Source organism: Crinia signifera, chromosome 12 (genome assembly GCF_055691185.1).
Source record: "Crinia signifera chromosome 12, ASM5569118v1, whole genome shotgun sequence".
Classification (NCBI taxonomy): Eukaryota; Metazoa; Chordata; class Amphibia; order Anura; family Myobatrachidae; genus Crinia; species Crinia signifera.
The window spans coordinates 21,834,351-21,854,761 of NC_139228.1; the positions used below are offsets into that span (position 1 = coordinate 21,834,351).

Consider the following 20,411-nt stretch of genomic DNA (forward strand, 5'->3'; position numbering starts at 1 on the left):
TTCCCTCTCCCTGGCAGTGCTCATTTCCATTGCTAAGTTCAGAGACCACAGCCACGCTTCAAGCATGCCAAGTTTCCATCCAATTCCCAAACATGGGTGCCACTATCTTTTCTACAGTCATATTATGTTTAGCAGCCAAACTCTATTCTGACATAATTTATTCTCAGTCAATCAGCAACACCTGGTCCCTATGGGGATGCTGGAAGAAATTCACCAAATTGTCAATGCATTGGTGTCCACAGCCTTGCAGTATCTTTGGATCTGCTAGTGTGATATCCAATCTCCAGACAAGTGCTTTACCCCTCTCAGCACAGCCTGACTCTCTGCAGTTTACTCTGCTTCTTTCCATTGGTTCCAGATGATCTACTGAGTCTCCAGCTAGCATCTCGGCTAAATCTCCTGTGGGTTACCCAAGTCATCATCGACCCAACATTGGGTCACCATTTATTCATCATCGATACCCCACTGGATCCAGCCAACTATCAGAACCCCTCTATAGCTTCCAAGCTATCCTGTGTTGGTTCCCAAGTAACCCTCAACACTACATCGGGTCACCATCGATTCATCCTCGACACTCTGTTGGTTCCACCCTATATCCTCTGTTCCTGAGAGCTTCCTAGCTTCTCTAGCGGTTATAACAGGTATCCTGGTCATCTGTGATTACCGTCGTTTTAACATCAGTTCACTAACGGATCATCTCTCCCTACAGCCTTCACTGCTCAATAGCTGCTTTGTTCATACCCAAGTACCACCCGCTTCTACCAGTCACCATTCAGAGAATGGTATTGATAGACACCATAAGTGCTCCAAAAATCAATACGCTGTAATCCTTGGTGCACTCCCATTGTGCCTGTGTTAGCGGTCCTTACCTGACCACCTATACTTACCTGCAGTACTTCCTGGTATATCAAAAATCCTATCAATGATCATCATCAGAGAATCCCACTTCAGTCAGGTTTTCGCTCTCAACGCTCCACTGAGACAGCACTGACTAAAGTGGTGAATGATCTGGTAACTGCCAACTCTAAAGGCCATTGCTCACTACTTATTCTTCTAGATCTAGAGAGCTAGAGCTGTCCAGGAGCTGCGGCTCTTTACCATTGCGGACACCAACCCCCCCTCCTCCACAATAAAGTCTTTTAAGGTATGAACATTAGCTAATATGGGATGCAGTGAGAATCCCGGCGGTCAAAATTCCAACCGCCGAATTCCCGACACTTTCTCCCTCTGTTGGTGTCAGTCGGAGTTCCTCAAGACTCAGTCATAGGTCCTATGCTTGTCTCAATCTATACCTCCTCACTTGGGAAACGAATCATCTCTTTCAGATTTCAGTATCATCTGTACGCTGATGATACTCAACTCTATATATCCTCCCTGGAATTGTCACCATCAGTATTGCTCCGTGTCTCTGAATGTCTTTCTGCCATCTCATCTTGGATGTCATCTCGCCACCTCAAACTCAACATTTCTGAAACAGAATTCATTATATTCCCACCAGCCAAGAGTAGTTACCAACCTGATATCTCTATTACTGTTGAGAACACAAAAATCAATCTTACTCCACAAGCTCGCTGCCTAGGGGTCTTTCTCGACTCTGAACTGTCCTTCATTCCTCACATTCAATCGGTCTCTAAATCATGTTACATGCATCTAAAAAACATATACATACAAAGTCAGTTGGTTTTATCACTGTTGTTTCCAATATTAAAGTGCAACGGAATATGCTGTGAATATAAGAAACTGTAAATAAATAAATAAAATAAATAAATTCTAGTACCGCATTCTTGTATCCATTGCTAATAGCAAGTCCTCTGTTCCAGCTGAGTCCAGCCATTTGATGGTTCCAGCCAACTCTTTCCTAAATCCAGTGCAAGGTTGGTCCAGTGAGTTTCACTTTTCATTGTCATAGACGGTACTTGTGTATTATGACGGCACCTAATTAACATACGTAACGTAACGGCACCGTAGTTAAATCGCATCGCCACCAATAAAGGCATGCGATGCGATTTCAGTACTTAATACTGTTTCTGTAGTTTTTTATGCGTAACTCTGGTTTCTGAATTGACGTAGTCAGTCAGAGATACGTTATTTGCGTAGTCAGTGTTCTACCCGCTCTCGCTCCCTGACAGAATCACTCTGAGGTGAATCTGTGAGAGGGGACCTTTTCTTCGGGCTGCCGTCTCCCATTTCTCACTTTTATCTATTTTTGGGCACAAGAGCTCACATCTATAAATTTTTGTGAGCGTGAGCTGCACCTGTCAAATAAGACAGTTGTGCAGTACAACGGATTGATGCGGGAGGCCTGTACCGTAGACCTGATGGCCCAGTCGCAGCGATACATTGGTGGGCCTGGAAAAATCATGGAGGTCGACGAGACCCTTTACGTGAAAAGAAAGTACAATGTTGGCCGTGTATTGCCCCAACAATGGGTCTTTGGAGGGATCTGTAGAGAAACTGGCCTCTATTTCCTTGTGCAAGTACCAACCCAAGATGCCACAACGTTGATGTCTGTCATTAGAGACAATATAGAGCCGGGCACAACAATTTTCTCGGACTGTTGGCAAGGGTACAGTTCTGTCCAATTGGAGCAGGCAGGGTATAAGCACGCCCGACTCAATTCATCACTACAACTTTGTAGACCCTGATACAGGTGTCCATACACAGACTATCGCACGCCCTTGGGGCGCCTGCAAATGGCGAAAAAAGCACCAACGGGGGACTGCACAGCACCATCTGCTGTCTTACTTGGAGGAATTTTTGTGGAGGAAGTGTTTGGCAGGAGAGAAGCCATTCGAATGAATACTTCATGCACTGACACTGCTTTCATTTGCATTTTGACCATTTTTTTCTCAGTTTTACTGTTTTTTATCATGAATTTGTTCTTATTACAAGTTCATAAATGTTATTCTTCTTAATTAATTTGTAATCGTTGTAATCATTATGCTCATTCTTAATTTTTTAATCACTAAATTTCACCAGTTAATCCTTAAAACGCGTTGTCATTACGGTGTCAGATGAATGATATTGAAGGTGTGAATGTGTCCCAAAAACAGCGCATCTGATCGGACCGCATCTGATGCTAAAAAGCACCCGCGATGTGCCGCTGACGGCCGCACATACGATTTCTCTTATCTGCAGCCCGTCTGACCTCCGACTCCAACCTGATGTGCAGAAAACTGTGGATCAGATGTCATACACACGCCATTTGGGCCGATTTCATCCAATTTCTCCTTCCAGATACTCCAAAATCGGGTCCAAACCGCAAAGTGTATTGGAGCCTTTAGACTATATTATCACCTAATTATTTCTATTTTTTGGCTGAAAAGCGAAGATTTTCTATATGGCTCAGAATACACTTAAATAAATTTATATGCTGTGTTATTTCAAGCCTCATGGCCCCCATACATCAGCAATCACAATTAATTGCTGATGTATGGGGCCCATTAGGCTGTAAATCATGAATCATTTTTTATTAATGAAATTTATATTCGAGAAAAATTTATTCAGGTCTTTATTGTAAATGTCTCCATAATCATCCTTGGGGAACAAGCTAATAATGTATACTTTTTTTTACAGATTGATCTAGTAATTATATTATTAAATATATTTCTTTTATTTTTTGTGAATCTCTTCCATGGATTTTTTTTGTTGAAGCGGTTATTTGTATTTCATTCTTCTGTCATCAATTATAACCCTTTAAGTGCCAACATCTCTGAGAGTTGTGCAAAATATCCGCTAGAAATGACCATCTCTCACATTTGTTATGCCAATTCAAATTAAAACAAAATGTTGTGTAAAAAAAGATTATATTTCCTATATAAGGTAACATTACAGGTCCGTATGATGAATAAAAATGTTAGCTTGGCAATTTTCACACCTATTTTGACAAATTTACTCGGCACTCAAGGAGTTAAAAAAAATCCATCAGCAAACTTTAACGCTAGCTCTGCTGCGGCGGAACGCGTGGAGGCCAAGCATGGTGAAGTATAATGCTATATTTGGCATTTTGTGATTGGTTTAATGTGGATTATGAGTGTAAACGGACGGCAAAGCTTCATTAACAACATAAGTCTGTGTCACACTCAACTGTGGAGGGCCTTACAAGGTACGGCGGAGTTTCAGATGCTTAACACTAAACTGAAATCCTGCAATGGACTTGACCTTAATCTGAAAAAAAAATGTGCAACCGTTAATCACTGTTTTAAGACAAAAAGGTCACTAAGGGTGTTAATAAACAATCCTTGGGTTTAGAGGACTTTTTTTTTTTTTCCGTGGGATTACATTTTAAATTCAAGCAAATCTGATTTAGGAGATGGGGAAAGTGAAATTGATCTATCGCTCATCCAAAGTTTTGCAAAACTCTCCCGTTCTGACATCATTTAGATAGTTAGCGGTATTATCAGATTAGCAGCCATTGTACGGAGCCGCTGAAAAGAAAAGATGGCAAGACCTAAACACGGGATAAATTCGGAACCTTTTAACCTGGCTGAAGTATGTTGGTCCCTCTTATGCAAATACCTTCAATCCTCCTTCGAAGTTCAGTGGAAATCATTTTCTTGAATGACAGGTTTATTCAGCGCGGATTCGGCTGGTGATTAATCCCCTCTTTGATCTAGGCTATTTCTGTGAACTACCAGTTACCTCGCCCTGACAAAGTGCATCTGAGATTAGGGAGATCACTGGAATACTAGTATGGTGTGCATCTATTCTCTATAACCTTTTTAAGCAAGGGCCTGGAATGTAATCTATTTTCAGCATTCAAAGCAGGCAGAATCTTTTCAGCTAAGTTAGGAAGTCAGCGGAATCGCTAATGAAGTTTGTTTCTCACTCGTGTAAAAAAAAAAAAGAAGGGGGTTTCCTTTGAATTTGGGAGATCTTAGAGTAGACATTGTGATACTGGGGGTAATTCAGAACCCAAACATGATGGTGCTTGGATATTGATGCATTAAAGACATTATCATCTTTAGTGAGTGCCCCAGTGGAGCTTACAATCTATATTCCCTACATGTACACGCACACACAGACATTCAAGGGTTATTTTGTTGGGAACCAATTAGCCTACCAGTATATTTTTGAATTGTGGGAGGAAACCGGAGCACCCAGAGTAAACCCACTCAAGCACGGGGAGAATATACAAACTCTGCACAGTTAGGGCCATGGTGGGAATCAAACTCAGCGCTGTGAGGCAGTAATGCTAACCATTACACCGTCCATGCTGCCTTTATAAGCATTAGTAAGAATATTTTGTATGGCCTACGTTTCATTAGTACAGTACAGTACATTTTCTGTTGGTGTCATGTTGAATACTTATATATACTTTGATTTAGTGGTATATGTTCTGCCCCCTGGTGGCAATATACATGTACTACTGTCAGCGGAAAGACTTCATAAAAGTTCAGCTCAGTGAATGATTGATTTCTTTGGCAGAGCGCATGTTATACTAGAGGTAACAACAACATTGTAAATTCAAAAAAATGATATTTGACTTTGAGTTAAATGTCGCTTTTTTTGCATTTTAAATCAAGAAGTAAGAATTGGTAGAATGTATGTATTTATATACTGTATGTATTTTATTTTATGTTTGGTGCTGCTGATATTAGCATAGCAGAGGACTCTTCCATGTATATATTATTATTAATATTGTAAATTGTTTTATTTATATTCTCTTAATAAGGCATCACTCCTCTCTTGTGTTAAACAGTTAAAAAAATCCCACAGATGTTTAAAGTATTACGTTGAAGGGTAACAATTTTGTTTTCAGCTTACCTGGCTGTGTACTCCTTCCCACTGTAGATCTATGAACCTGGGACCAACCTAAACCACCTCTCTGTATCCTACATTATGGGCCGTATTTAATGTGGCCGCCGAGTGGGTTAAACGGTGGGGATTTCCGAAATCAAGCGATCCTCGCCGTTTAACCCCCGCGCCGGCCGCTTACCCTAGTCTACGTTCCAGGGGAATCCTTGCTGTCAGAGGATGGTGAGGATTCCCCCAAACTGCATTTAGCCACGAGTCTCACTATTTTAGAGGCCGCACAGGACGTTTCCCTATTGCTACAAAAACCCAGCCATGTGGAAATGGCGTGTGCAGGGGGTCAGTTGAATATTAACGCTGCTCGCTGCCACAGCTCGCAAAAAATCATTGAATACACCCCTATGTGTTAATGTCACACAGACTGAGACAACTCTGGGCACAGGCCCTAAAGGCCAATGTCAAAGACGCAGTGGGTACCAGCAGTTGCAGTGGCCAGGTCAGGCTGACAGAAGCCACCAATGTGCATCTTTCAACCACATCCGTACCAGTAGGGAGCTGTACGGAGGAGTTACCAGTAGACCATGTGACCTCTCTCAGCAGCATAACTACTTCAGCCGCTGCCACCAAGAGGAGGGGCTTAAAATTGTGGCATATTAATCTGAACTGGTGGCACCAGTTGAAATCCTGCTTTGAGCTAGATATGTACACAGCGAAAGTGGGTGATGTCACCACCACTGTTAGGGCCAGATGTATTAAGCTTCAAAAGTGATAAAATGGAGAGTGATAAACAACCAGCCAATCAGCTCCTACCTGCCATATCAAGGCTGGGTTTGAAAAATAACAGGTAGAAGCTGATTGGCTGGCTGTTTATCACTTATCACTTTTTGAAGCTCTGGCTCTTAATCTGAATGTGGATGCATCAAAGCAAATCACAATAGTGGTTTTCATATACAACCAGCGGCTTTATTTATAACTATTAAAAGGCTGTCCCTGCCTATCATAAAAATCATGGCAGGCGGTGTAAGTACACATTTATGGCGACCAATTACAATGCAGAAGTTTTTCCCTTTTATAATGCCATCAAAACATGGCCTCCGCAGCAGGTGTCTTCTATCAGTTTATATGTCACGTTGCAGGTGGCTCTGTATACAGAACTATACACGGAGGCTGCTGCTTGTGCTTCTGACTCCGTTAATTGCCTCTGCGAAGCTGCCGGGGAAACTAAAGATGACTGCAACAGGAAGAATTACTCAGCCAAATTAAAAGAAATATCTCCTTTTACATAGCTCGATAACAGTCGGGTCACAAAGCCTCCGAGAGCAAATTGCTGTTGAAAAATTCTTTCAGCGCCGTCCCCGCTGAGAGTCAGAGGGCCGGGGAAACTCTTGGGGATTTTTTTTTCTCTTTCTGTTAACAAGAGGCTCATTATAAAGATCAAGAGTCAGTTTCATTTATTTAAGTGTTCAGGATGTAGAATTAGCGCCAATTTATCCCCCGTTACATTGGACAGTTTAACTCATTTTGTGTCTTTTCAGCATTCTGTCTTTGTAATGATCCTAATGCGTACAGAAACGGAGATGTATTTACTGTGGTTAAAAAATATCTACCGTTTATTATTGTGTGTATTGGAGATTGTAGACCATGACCTGGATTATTGTTCAAGATAGCAGCATCCAAACATCTATGCTTTAAAGGTGACCCTGTGCGCAGGATATTACTGGGGTATGGGCAATTTTAATATTGCTATGTGCTCAAATGAGTGTGTTGATTGAAATGGTTATCGTCTGATTGTGTACGCGGCTGTCTGCTACAATAAAACATCCATTTGGCTTCCGATGAACGGCCCAGTTGGCATAAGAGTTTATCGTTCGGTGTTGAACTGGACAACAGCATCCTGGTTAGAACCTGCAACTTACACATTTCAATGTTGTAATTTTGTCTTTATTGTAATAATCTCAGTATTTAAATAGTGGATGGGTTCTCGATCTTAGGATTTGTGCCATAGGTGGGAAAATGTCTATGTATAAACCTTCTGTCTCTAAATCGTTTCTCTTTCTGCTTTTGTCAACTAGAAAAGACTGTTTGGTTATTGACTCTTCCAAAATGACCTAGCTCTCTGCAGAAAGGGACAAGGACATTGCAGATATATAATCACCTCTCAACAAGACACAGGCAGGTTAACAGAAGCAAATAACTCATTGACTTACAGAAGGCAAAAGTGGTATCTCCATACTCAAGGCTCACTTACTCCTGAAGAATCCACCGTTACCTCGTTACAAGATAAAAGGGAGGATCTTGAGAACAGGAACAACCTGAGAATTGACACCCTGCGGCTATTTGGGGGCGGTAACCTTGAGTTTTCTGGGTGTGCCGTTGGGAAGGAGGGAGGGCCGATGACATCAGCAGCAGCGTCCTTCTCCCCACAGCCATAGCAGCTCTGAGTAAGTCCTGAATGACACGGCGCTGCGAACAGAGGGGGAAACCATTCAATGGTGAGTGACTGCGAATGGTTTTCCCCTCGTGTGCACAACTGTGAACGAGTTTGCAGCCATGCACATGGGCAAGAGATCATGTGTGCATGGCGGTGCGGGGTTGAAACTCGCAGTCCAGCGATCAGGTCTGCATTGGCCCCTAGGTAAGGATCCTGGACACTTAACGCAGATATAGGTAGATATTTACTAAGATGGGAGTTCTATTTCACTTGGGTAGTTGCTATAGGCAACCAATCAGAATCTACTTATTTATTTAGCACCTTCTAGAGCAGTGTTTTTAACCACTGAGCCGTGGCACACTAGTGTGCCTTGAGCGGTTCTCAAGTGTGCCCCCAGATCTAGAGATGCCCAATCTAGTTTACAACCACCACCAGTTCTACTGTTGTTTACTGGTCTCTTCTTTTCATGTAAAGGCCCAATGTATTGTTATCTTTGTTACCTGTGGGGACCAGTGTGATTGTTTTTTATATGGGGGCCAATAGGGTTTTTTTTTTTTTTTACCTGTGTTGATCTCATGGTGTGCCTTGGCATTTTAAAAATCTTATTTAGTGTGCCGCAAGGTAAAAAGGTTGAAAATCACTGTTCTAGAAGATAATAGAAAGTATCTGGTAGCAAAATCCCATATGAAATAAAACTCCTGTTTCAGTAAATTTCCCCCGTAGAGGGGGCCCTTTTTCGGATCTGATCGCAGGACAAATTTGTCCTCAAAATTGGGCAAAACCATGTGCACTGCAGGTGGGGCAGATGTAACATGTGCAGAGAGAGTTATTTTGATCCTGGGCAGAGTAAATACTGGCTGCATTATTCTTACACTGCAATTTAGATTTCAGTTTCAAAGCACCCCCTCAAATGTAACTCTCTATGCACATGTTACATCTGCCCCACCTGCAGCGCACATGGTTTTTCCCATTTTGAGAACAAATGTGTACGGCGGTCAGATCTGAATAAGGGCCAGAGGCCTATCTTACAAAGCATACATACAAGATTGCTTCTTTCATATCTCATAAAGAAGGAGACAGTGAATGTTCAAGGATGTTACTTGTTCCTGAAAAGTCTGATAGATTGGGAAGGATTGACTTGTCTATATGTTATACTAATACCAGGGCTAATTGTTTTCTTATATTATTTTCCAACTACTGAGTTGAGCCTGTGTTTTTTTTTGGGGGGGGGGTTGCAAACATCCAAAATGGGTCCATGGGTGATGTAAAAAACATCTACAGTACAGCCCCCAAAGAGGTTTGTATTGACCAGTTCATTTTCTATACAGTATATTGTGGTTAGATCATAATGACCATGGGATTTTCTGTCTAGTGTCTGTGTGACTCCGAAACACTGCCATCTGTTGGCAGCAAGTGAAACTACATCTACTAGCATTCAAAGCATTTGCTTAGAGCAGGCTTACTAGTATATAGATGCCTAGGGTGAGATTTAATAGGAGGAGAGATTTAGAACGTGAGAGATTTGGTAAGAAATCTCCAGTTTTTTTAAAGCGGCAATCATTGACACAGCAAAATCAAACTGGTTTTGCAGTGTAAATGATTGCTTCTTTAAAAAAACTGGAGATTTCTTACCAAATCTCTCACTTTCTGAATCTCTCATCCTATTAAATCTCACCCCTAGTGTCCGTGTGTAACCGAAACACTGCCATCTGCTGGCAGCGAGTAAAACTACTTATTTTTCACACATACAGAAACACAGAGGCAATCACAAGGTAGCAGACCATTGCTTCGAGCGGGCTTAGCTAGTGGAAATTTATTTAGCATCAAGAAAATGAATACACAATATATAATTCAGAAGAAGTAAAATGTTTTACTCGCAGTTTGTACTGTGGACAATGTAATTATGTTTCAAAAATGTAATTTAAAATTGTTCTTTAAATGGAAATTTCCCCCTAATTGAATGTTAATGATTCAAATTCAAAACTTTGGCACTTTGGGTCTAATTCAGCATGTACCGCTAATTCCCACATAGATCGATTATCGAACAACTGCACATGCGCTCAAACTGTGAGTACTCTGCAACTCGCAGACACAGGCCCTTATTCTGGTTCACTCGCAAAGGCTAATTCCTTCTCAAATGGACAAAACCATGTGCACTGCAGGTGGGGCAGATGTAAATTGTGCAGAGAGAATTAGATTTGGGTGAGTTATTTTGCTTGTGTGCAGGGAAAATACTGGCTGCTTTATTTTTACACTGCAATATAGATCTCACTTTGAAGTAAAACCCCCACTCAAATCTAATTCTCTCTGCACAAGAAACATCTGCCCCACCTGCAGTGCACAAGGTTTTGTCCATGTGAGAAGGAGTTTGCCTTTGCGAGTGAACCAGAATAAGGACTTTTGTCCACAAGTTGCAGAGTAGTCACAGTTTGATTGACATGACGTTTTTTGGGTGTGTTTGTGAATACGCAGACGTGCCCAAGCATTTTTCGGGTGATTCTCTCACATCAGCGATGACCACTTCCAGCCTGGTTCTTGAGCAGATTAGTGGTATCCCTAGACTGGCGCAAGTGGAAAAAAAACAGATGGTTCGTTTTTTGCGACTGGGTGTACAATTACAATGCTATTTGGGACTCATTCTCAAGGGTGTTTTTTCTTCCTGTCTTGGCGGTGGCCTTGTGCCTTTAAAAGCACGGCCTTCAGTCTTTCCAGCCATTTTCTCAGACACATTAATGTCAGCTTTTTATCTATTATCCTTAATTTATGAGTCCTTCATAAAAACAGCACAATAGCCACTAAGAAATAAAGGTAAAAAAAACGTAAAGTACTGTAAACTCCAATTCTTTTGTGTCTGCGTAGCCCAAATTAAATGATACGTTATTTTGTCCTTTTTTAATATTCAATATTTTCTAACATTTCTATTTCATTTATTTTTAGCTCCTTACTCTGCGATGTATTGAAGCTGATATAATTACACCTTTTAATTCACAAAAGACTGGTATTTGCCTATTTGTGAAAAAGCTTTTTCCCGCTGGCATGCTGTTGCTGTGACAGGACCACTTTGAACGCACAGTGGGTAAAATAATGTATACTTCCCTGCAACCCTTACAAATGAATGTTAATTTAACCAGTAAGGTAAAAAATAAATTGCAGTGCCTTTTTACAATAATAATAATAATGTTTCTGACTTATATAGGATGGCGGCAGACTTGAAATATACTGTTGGAAATTCATTGCAATTAGAAAAAATAATAAATTGCTGGTTGGAGGAGCTGGGCCAGACAACCCTGTTGGACAGAAGTACTGAGATAATGCAAAACCCAGACATGGAAGCCATGCTCTCTGCGGCGTAATATAAAGGCATACATTTCGCCTCCCTCCTCAGCTCTCGCTCTGACATAAATGAAAAGTATAGAATGCTTAAAGGGGAAATTCACCTTCAGTGGGTCCTGCTGCCTGAGCAGGTTTGTGTATTTGTATAGTCATACTAACATAGAATAGAACAACATGGTCCATCCAGTCTGCCCTCTAGGGTTGGGGTATTTCGGTTGGGTTTGGGGTAAGGGTATTAAGGTTATTGTAGGGGTTTGTAGTAGGACTGACTAGTGCTTGCTGATCCCTCCTGCACATACCCATTAGCACACACTGATCCCCACTTCCCATACTGAGTAACACTCACTGATCCCTACTGCCCTTACCAACTAGCGCTCACTGATCCCTACTGCCCTTACTAACTAGCGCTCACTGCTCCCTACTGCCCTTACTACCTAGCACTCACTGATCCCTACTGCCCTTACTAACTAGCGCTCACTGCTCCCTACTGCCCTTACTACCTAGCACTCAGTGATCCCTACTGCCCTTACTAACTAGCGCTCACTGATCCCTACCGCTCGTACTAACTAGTGCTCACGATCCCTACTGCCCTTACTACCTAGCACTCACTGATCCCTACTGCCCTTACTAACTAGCGCTCACTGCTCCCTACTGCCCTTACTACCTAGCACTCAGTGATCCCTACTGCCCTTACTAACTAGCGCTCACTGATCCCTACTGCCCTTACTGAGTAGCGCTCACTGATCCCTACTGCCCTTACTAACTAGCGCTCACTGATCCCTACTGCCCTTACTAACTAGCACTCACTGATCCCTACTGCCCATACTAACTGACACTCACTGATCCCTACCACTCATACCAACTAGTTCTCACTGATCCCTACTGCACATACTACCTAGCACTCAGTGATCCCTACTGCCCTTACTAACTAGCGCTCACTGATCCCTACCGCTCATACTAACTAGTGCTCACCGATCCCTACTGCCCTTACTAACTAGCACTCACTGATCCCTACTGTACATACTAACTAGCGCTCACTGATCCCTACTGCCCTTACTAACTAGCGCTCCCGGATCCCTACCACTCATACAAGCTAGTGCTCATTGATTTCTACTGATCATAACTAATGCTCACAGATCCTTACTTCCCTTACTAACTATCGCTCACTGATCCCTACTGCTCATACTAACTCGCGCTCACTGATCCTTACTGCCCTTACTAACTAGCGCTCACTGATCCCTACTGCCCTTACTAACTAGCGCTCACTGATCCCTACTGCCCTTACTAACTAGTGCTCACTGATCCCTACTGCTCATACTAACTAGTGCTCACTGATCCCTACTGCCCTTACTAACTTTCGCTCACTGATCCCTACCTCTCATACTAACTAGCGCTCACTGATTCCTAAGCACAGTTCCGCAGGTCGTTTGTGATATCCTCGCCCGTCTGTACATTTCGGGCGACAGAGGATATTGTTAGTGAGAGCCAGTTAAATAATTCTATTTAGATCAAACTATTGTATTTCAACCAAAACTACAAAATCAATAAAAAGTTGAATGATAACTATCTAAAAATGCAAGGAAAAATAAAACTTTTGAAAATGTAATAAAACAATACAAACAATAGAAGATAAGAAAAACAAGGGACATGAGCATTTATATTGTTGCGTGTGTGTTAGTATTTTTGTATGAAGAGAAGTATGAGTGTTCAGTGCTCGGTAACAGTAGTGTAATCATTTTAATATTGAGAAATGTGATTGGTTGCTATGGGCCACATCCTACCTTCAATAGAACCCCCATCTTAGTAAATTTACCCCAAGGAATTTTGCTACATTTGGTGAACATGGCCTCAGAGAACTTTGGCTATTCTTCTGTAGTCGGAAAAGTCAATGCACCAAAATTGCATAAGACCCATACAAGATAGGTTGTAAACACATGGGCGATAATGCAACTCAACATCGGCCCTTGAGTATACCGCCCAACTGTTAAAATTCTTAAATTGGAATCATCCGCCCTGAAAAAGGGGTGGGGCTAAGAAGTGGGTGGGAGAAAGGAGGGGCTTTTTCTAGCTCCGCGTTTATAACATTTTCAGGGCGTGCCCAGCGCTCCCTTAGCAAATGGGCAGCCCCCCCTGGGTTCCTTCACTTCCTCCCTTCCTTCACTGCACATAACATCTCTTCAGCATTCATTGCAGTGATCTACGTCTCCCCGAAACTGACACCCCCCCATGGGACATTGCCACCCGTGAGAGGTACAGTGGGACAGTCTCTAAATAGTGGGACTGTCCCTCTGTACACACAAAAAAATTGCATTCTCCTATGGTGCAAGCATTAACCTGACTATGCGCACAAAGGTAATGTTGTGATTGGGACAAGCGGTAACAGAAAGGAGGAAGTCCCAGGTCAGAGACTGGCAGGTGGCTAGTAGTGCATTTAGCAAGAAACAGTAATAGCTTCTCTATGTTCCCGAGTCATCTGCTCTTCCCATAGGTTTTATTCCTTGTCAAGGCATACTGTGTGTTCAGCATGGAGTTTTGATGAGTCCAGCCTAGGGGCTCCCCTTCTTCCAGTCCACCACCAATCACCATGTAGTTGATATTAATGATCGACTATCCCTTATCCAAATGTTCTCCATGCACTGGTACATGCAATCTGTAAATTCTGTAAAAAAAACTCAAAGAACTGTGTTTGCAGTTTCCCCTTAATTCCCTTTTCCCGCATGAGCAGGAACGATGTGAAACTTTTAATGTCGCTCTCTTTCATTTCCTCATCAGGTAAATGGTTTAAACATCATAGGGGTTAATTGTGGGGAAGTTTAATTGTTACCCTTTATCTTGCACGTCCACACTCCATTGGGGATAATACAGATAAAATGTTGCTTTGAGCTTCCTCACGCTCTCTTCATTAAGCTAATGGAACACTTTCCTCTCATTTTCACGGCAGGGCGACTGTAGGAGTACAACCTTGTAATTGTTGCTCTTACAGTAATTGAAGGTGGTAGGTGTATTTGTAATCTCATTGTTTCTACTATGGGGTCACATTATATTTATGGTGGAGCAGGCTTCTAACCATCCGCTGTAAGTTGCCATTATCCTGCGTCTCACACTGGCACACTGCACCGGCCCATACACTCCAGCATTGCACGGAATTACAGAGTGGTTTCATACTTCACAGGACAAAGAATTCTGCAGACTCGTACGCACAGACGTAGAAGAGGCAATCATATATAGGAAAGGCAGCTGATTGTGGGTTCCTGGTACCGTCCCGGGTTGTGAACATTAGACCTTGAAATCTGGTTTTAATTCCGAAGAATTGAACCAGTTCTAGACAAATTCCCTCATTTGGTTGCTGGATCTGGGAACAGGTAACGTTACACAGGGTTTTTAGCTTTTTGTTTATTTTTTTGAGTCAATTGATATTCAAGATTCCTGCGAACAAAAGAAATGCAGCAATATGTTCAGACAGCAATAGACTCCCAGCTGAAAAAGAAACCTGTCCACTTTTATAGGACTATGAGGAGGCATAGGCAGCGCCAGTTTAAAGGCCCCCATACAATAGTCTGGTTTGATCTTTCGTATCGGGATGAGAAATTGGTTAAAAACTGGCCAAATCATAAGTGTTTGACATCCGATCCGGGCACATCCGACCTGGATCCCCTCCCGGCAGCTGGGAACAGGGTTGCACGCAATACATCATATGTCAAAGGTCCGCATGCTATACATCTCCGCCCTTGAAGGTCCCGGGTGGCTCAAGGGAGATCGGCTGCCCATATACTGCTGCGAGAAGTTGCAGCAGTGTATGGCCATCTTAAGGGTTCTCGGCACCCTAGGTAAGACCCCCCCCCCCAACCCCACACTGCCACCAATACTATTTTTGAAGCCCCTCAAGTGAATGTGTGGAGGTGGCGTCTTAGGAGTTCCATGTCTTCTTCTTATGTATGGTACACACCCACCAGAACAATCGTGATCGTGTGCAGATTTGAGACGACCATACGATGGTCGCAAGATCTGTTGGAGCACTCGATCCGATCACGATCTGTACCCAGTTGAAGGGGTAATTTTCAAATCCGGACTGCAGCAGGTAGGATCTGCAGAACGACCAAACGACCTGCGGGGATGCGCATCGGATCGGAATCAGATCTAAAACATGCCCAATTTACATACAATTGGTTGAGATCAGGGGCGGATCCAGGAGAAAATGACAGGGGGAGCACCATGGTAGGAGAGGGTTTGGGAGGGGAGGGTGTTAGTGATGCCAGTGTACATGCGGGAGAGAGGGCGGGAATGGGATTAAAAATAGGCCCTGGCATATAAAGTACACAGGCCCACCTTGGTGACAAAATTTAAAAATGTAGTTGTGAGCGCGCCGAAGGCGCGCTTTGGAAAATGGGGTGTGGCCACTCAAAAGGGGGCATGTCCAAGTGTAGTGTAGCACACCATATACAATTTTAACACATTATGCTGTAGATATATACTATATAATACTAGACCCCATTATACTTGCCCCTTACACATGATGCCAAATGGAATGAGCAAAAATTCTCATAATGCCACAGAGATTAAGTCAAAATTCACAATATGCTTCATAAACAGGGACATTGCTCACCAAAGGCGTGCATTAAAACTTTACACCATAATGTCCATTACATGTTAAGCCACACATTATAATGTCCATTACGTATTTTGCCAAACACCATAATGCCTATTAAAAATGATGCTACATAAGTGCTGCTTATCTTCATGCTTATTGCCAAGGGGGACAGCTGTGGTAACTGGGGGATAACCACCGCCAGGCAGTAGTTACAGCCATTAACAGCCGGGCAGAGAGCTGAAGGCTGCCCGGCTGTATTCAGAACACTGCAGATATTTTAAATAATACCCCTTTCACACCAGAAAATGCAGGGACTTACTCAGGAATATTGTCCCAGGAGGATCATGCAGGTCCCTTTTACACCAGCCTAGTCCCTGCATTTTCTAGTGTGAGGCCGCAAGGGGGGGCAATCCACGTCCCCCCCTTGTCGGGATTTTGGCGATCGGGATTCCGGCGTCGGGATTTTGAACGCCGGGATCCCGACCGCCGCGATTTCATACTGAATCTAGCAGGATAACTGCCGCACCAAAGCCCCAGTACAATTGGACAATGAACCCTGCCCATTATGCCAAAAGAGTAAACAGGAAAAAATACATACAGTTCTAGAAAAGAAAAAAAAAGTCACGAGAAATTAAAAACGTCATATTCTCTTATTTTTTTGAGTCATCAGAGTATATTTATATGGTCCAAAAATATAAGACTGCCATTAAAAATGACTCAGATGCACCCAGTTGCCACTGAATGGTGGAATCTGCCTAGAGGACGCACACATACAAATGCTCTTAGAGGGCTCTTCTGTCTCTCTAGACTGCTGAATAACGTCACAGAATGACAGTCTGCTCTTCTGCTGCCTATTACCTTCTGTACCACAACAGCTGCTGCGTTCCCAAGCATGTGTGATTAACGTTCCTTGTCCCAGAGACAGTATCCAATCTTCTGGACATATAATCAGTTTTCCCAGAATACAGAAGGAGATTTGGGCCTCTAAAGCCGCCCTTATGCAATCTGGGTGCAGACTTTCAATTTGCAGTGAGATATTTTAACAATTTATTTTTATTCTATAAGGACATACACATGGGGTGATTACGGCCCCATTTCTAATTAGAAATGGAGCACTTATCGCTCCATGTGTGTGCCTTGCAGCGATGGTGGTGTGCGGTCCAGCACATGTCTTTGCCTATAAATAATAGGCAATGCCCCACTCAGCACAATCACTGAGCACGCAGCATCGTCGGGTGCATCGTCAGGTGCATTGTGGGTGTCCTGCGATGTGTGCCAAGCGATGGTTCTGACGGCCGTCCCTCAGCGCAGAGGACGGGTTTTCCCGTGTGTACAGGGCTTATGTTTATAGAGTTGATTCCGACATTTCTATATATATGTACAATAAATATTGCTACATTTAGTGGGGTGATTCTAATCTGCTCACATTTCTGCGAGTTAGGCTCCGTCTTGATGTTTGTGGGACTGCGAATGTGCATGGTCTTTATGCGCATGGTCAGATTGCCTTTGCGGATGGCTTTGGTGACTTGCATAGTCGCCGAGCTGCGCGCAGGGATCAAGGTGAGCCGGGGGCCTGACGGTGGCGAGGACGGGGGTCACCTATGGGAACACCCAGCGTTTTGTGGGCATCCCCATGAAAACGCTGGGCATTCCCATGGCTACTCGGGTGGGCTGATGCCTGCTGGGGGCGAGCGGCTGACATCACAGGACAGTTTTTTGCAAAGCCAGGAGAAATCATTCTTCATGATTTCTCCTCTTGCAGAGACAGGCGAGGGCGGGCTGCCTCTCTGGTGGCCCCCCTTAGTGCTGTGTTGAGAGAATTGTTATTCCGGGTATTATTTATTTAATTACTTTGTGTTGGTTTGATATTTTCGCCATCATTTCCTAGCCCCTTCTTAATCCTCACTCTTTCCATCTATAGCACCCTCTGGGGGAAATTTACTAAGGCAACCAATCAGATCCTGTCTACAATCCTCTAGAGAGTGTTAAATAAATAAGAAGTAGGTGCTGATTGGTTGCCCGGAGCAGCATCACATGTGAAGTAGAATGCACATCTTAGTAAATTTCCCCCTCAGTTTCTCTGTGGATTCCTTGGAAAACAGGATGATGGGGAACTGTCCGTAGTGCTGAAATGCTTGAAGGTCACAGCAATATAAATGGACACCATTTTTTCCCCCCAGGAAATCTGCTACTCTGTCTTATAGCTGCAGCAACAAAGTACTTCCTCTCCGTCACACGCAACTTCCGCATTACTCTAGGGGTGAGCGGTTTTTGATGGGACTTGGAGCATTACCTGTGGGGCAGCATCTGCCATATACATTACTATATTACTGAATTTCTTCCACCTCCCATTCATCAGCATTTCATTTCATCCCCAAGTTCTACTTGCACTTAGACTCCCTGATATCTTTTAGATCCCTGTTGGGAACTCCAGTCCTCAAGTATCCCCAACAGGTCATGTTTGCAGGATTTCTGCCTGAAGTAACAGGTGGTATAACTACTGATCAAGCTAAATAGATTATCTCACCTGTACATGATAAAGGAAATCCTGAAAACATGGCCTGTTGGTGGGAATTAAGAATTGGATTTGAAATACCAGTGCTAGATGATTATAGTGCAGCAGAATTATGTTGGCGTGGGAAATAAGCGTCCCTCCAGCTGTTGAGGAACTACACATCCCAGCATGCCTTGCCTTAGTTTTACTATTTGGCCATTCTGAAAACTGATGCAAGGCATGCTGGGATGTGTAGTTCATCAACAGCTAGAGGGCCGCTTATTGGCCACCCTTGTTCTATATTATAGTACACAGCACATTTTAATGAGCTATAGATGTCAGGGGAGTCTGCTGGAGCTAGGCCTCTGGCATCCATTGAACGCTATGTGCCAGGAGCCATGCCAATTCAGCAAGTCACTCGCAGCCATCCCTGAAATTAATCCATTAGGTAAATATGCTTAGTAAAACCTGCTACAATGTAGCACTGCCTGAAGAGGGTGTGGAACGGGTAAATATTTTAAGTGGATAAACCGTAATAAGCTGTGATTCCTAGGAACAGACGTATTTTCGGAAGTTGTAAAATGGTAGCATGGTTAGGAGGTAAATTCGCCCGAATAAACGTTTCGTTCAGTATCTGATTTTGTAATTATTGCTACTGAACATTAAATGAGTTTTGCACATATTTTTAATCCTTTCCCCTGGCACCGGATGCACACATTCAGTATTCAAAAATCTCACTGCAAAATCCTGACCCTGCGGTGGCACTGGGTAGATGTAGGCGCTGTGGGTCTGCTTGGGTTTTTGCTACTGTGCTACTGGGACCTGCAGATTCTCGTCTGCAGTCCCGCTGTGTGCCTGCCCCAATGAAAATGTTCTTACCAAAATGGGAGGGGCTTTTAATGGGAGCAGGAGAGACACACTTGGCGGCAGCTGGATTGGGAGAGGAATTCCACTGACAATGAGCAGAACACTTATGGTAGACCTGCAGTGGGGGACTGAATAGCAGGTACCATGAGGAGTGAGGGGGGGGGGGGGGGGGGGCTGAACATTTCTGGCAGGAGGGCACAGCTGCCTGGTTCTATTCTTACAACCACCAAGTCTTCACCATAGTCTACTCAGTTTATATGATTCTACACGAGAGATGGCGACTTTTGGCCTAAAGTAAGTGACCTATGGTGTAGCAGCACCACCTACATCTAATGCAATAAATGTGGGAAGAGATTAACCTCTCACAGGATAGCCGTGGTCAGAGGTGTAACTATCGGAGGCAATGGAGTTATCTGCTGTCGGGCTCCTGCTCCCAAGGGGGCACCTCTCCTCCCCTGCTTGATAGTGCATCTGTGGCTGACTACCCACCCTAGCAGGACAATAGACATCCGAAACATCGATTAGACCTTCTGTGACTGGTATTGTTTAAAAAGAAGTCCAAGTGAGTGCTGTGGTTTTACCTGCCTATACAGTGTACACATACATACAGACATGCATACATATATTTATATAAGGTGGTGTGTCCGACACACACACCAATATTTGTCTTGCCTCCGGGCAACTTGGGCAAACTTATGCCACTGACTGTGGTTGTGACTACTACTTATTTTAAAGCCTAGCACAGAATATTATTTTTTTACCATGATTGCTTATAATAGCTAATAAGTAACGACACAGTATACAGTGACATAGGTATCACATTATACAGTGATCATGCCACGGCAGTGGGTGACAGAGAGAGGAAGAGGGTGACAGTGCAAGATAGGGGGAGGCACAGAATGACAGGGAGAAACCCATAGGCAGCCCATTTACAGGCTTGTACA

General features: G+C 43.3%; 1 long non-coding RNA gene across 1 annotated transcript; it reads left to right on the plus strand.

Annotated features, from left to right (window-relative positions):
* The first annotated feature begins 7,638 nt into the window (after positions 1-7,638).
* LOC146049594 (uncharacterized) lies at positions 7,639-13,428 on the plus strand. The gene is made up of 3 exons (XR_014466144.1): positions 7,639-8,195; positions 11,123-11,257; positions 11,382-13,428. It is a non-coding gene; the product is annotated as an uncharacterized LOC146049594 (long non-coding RNA).
* Positions 13,429-20,411: the final 6,983 nt, after the last annotated feature.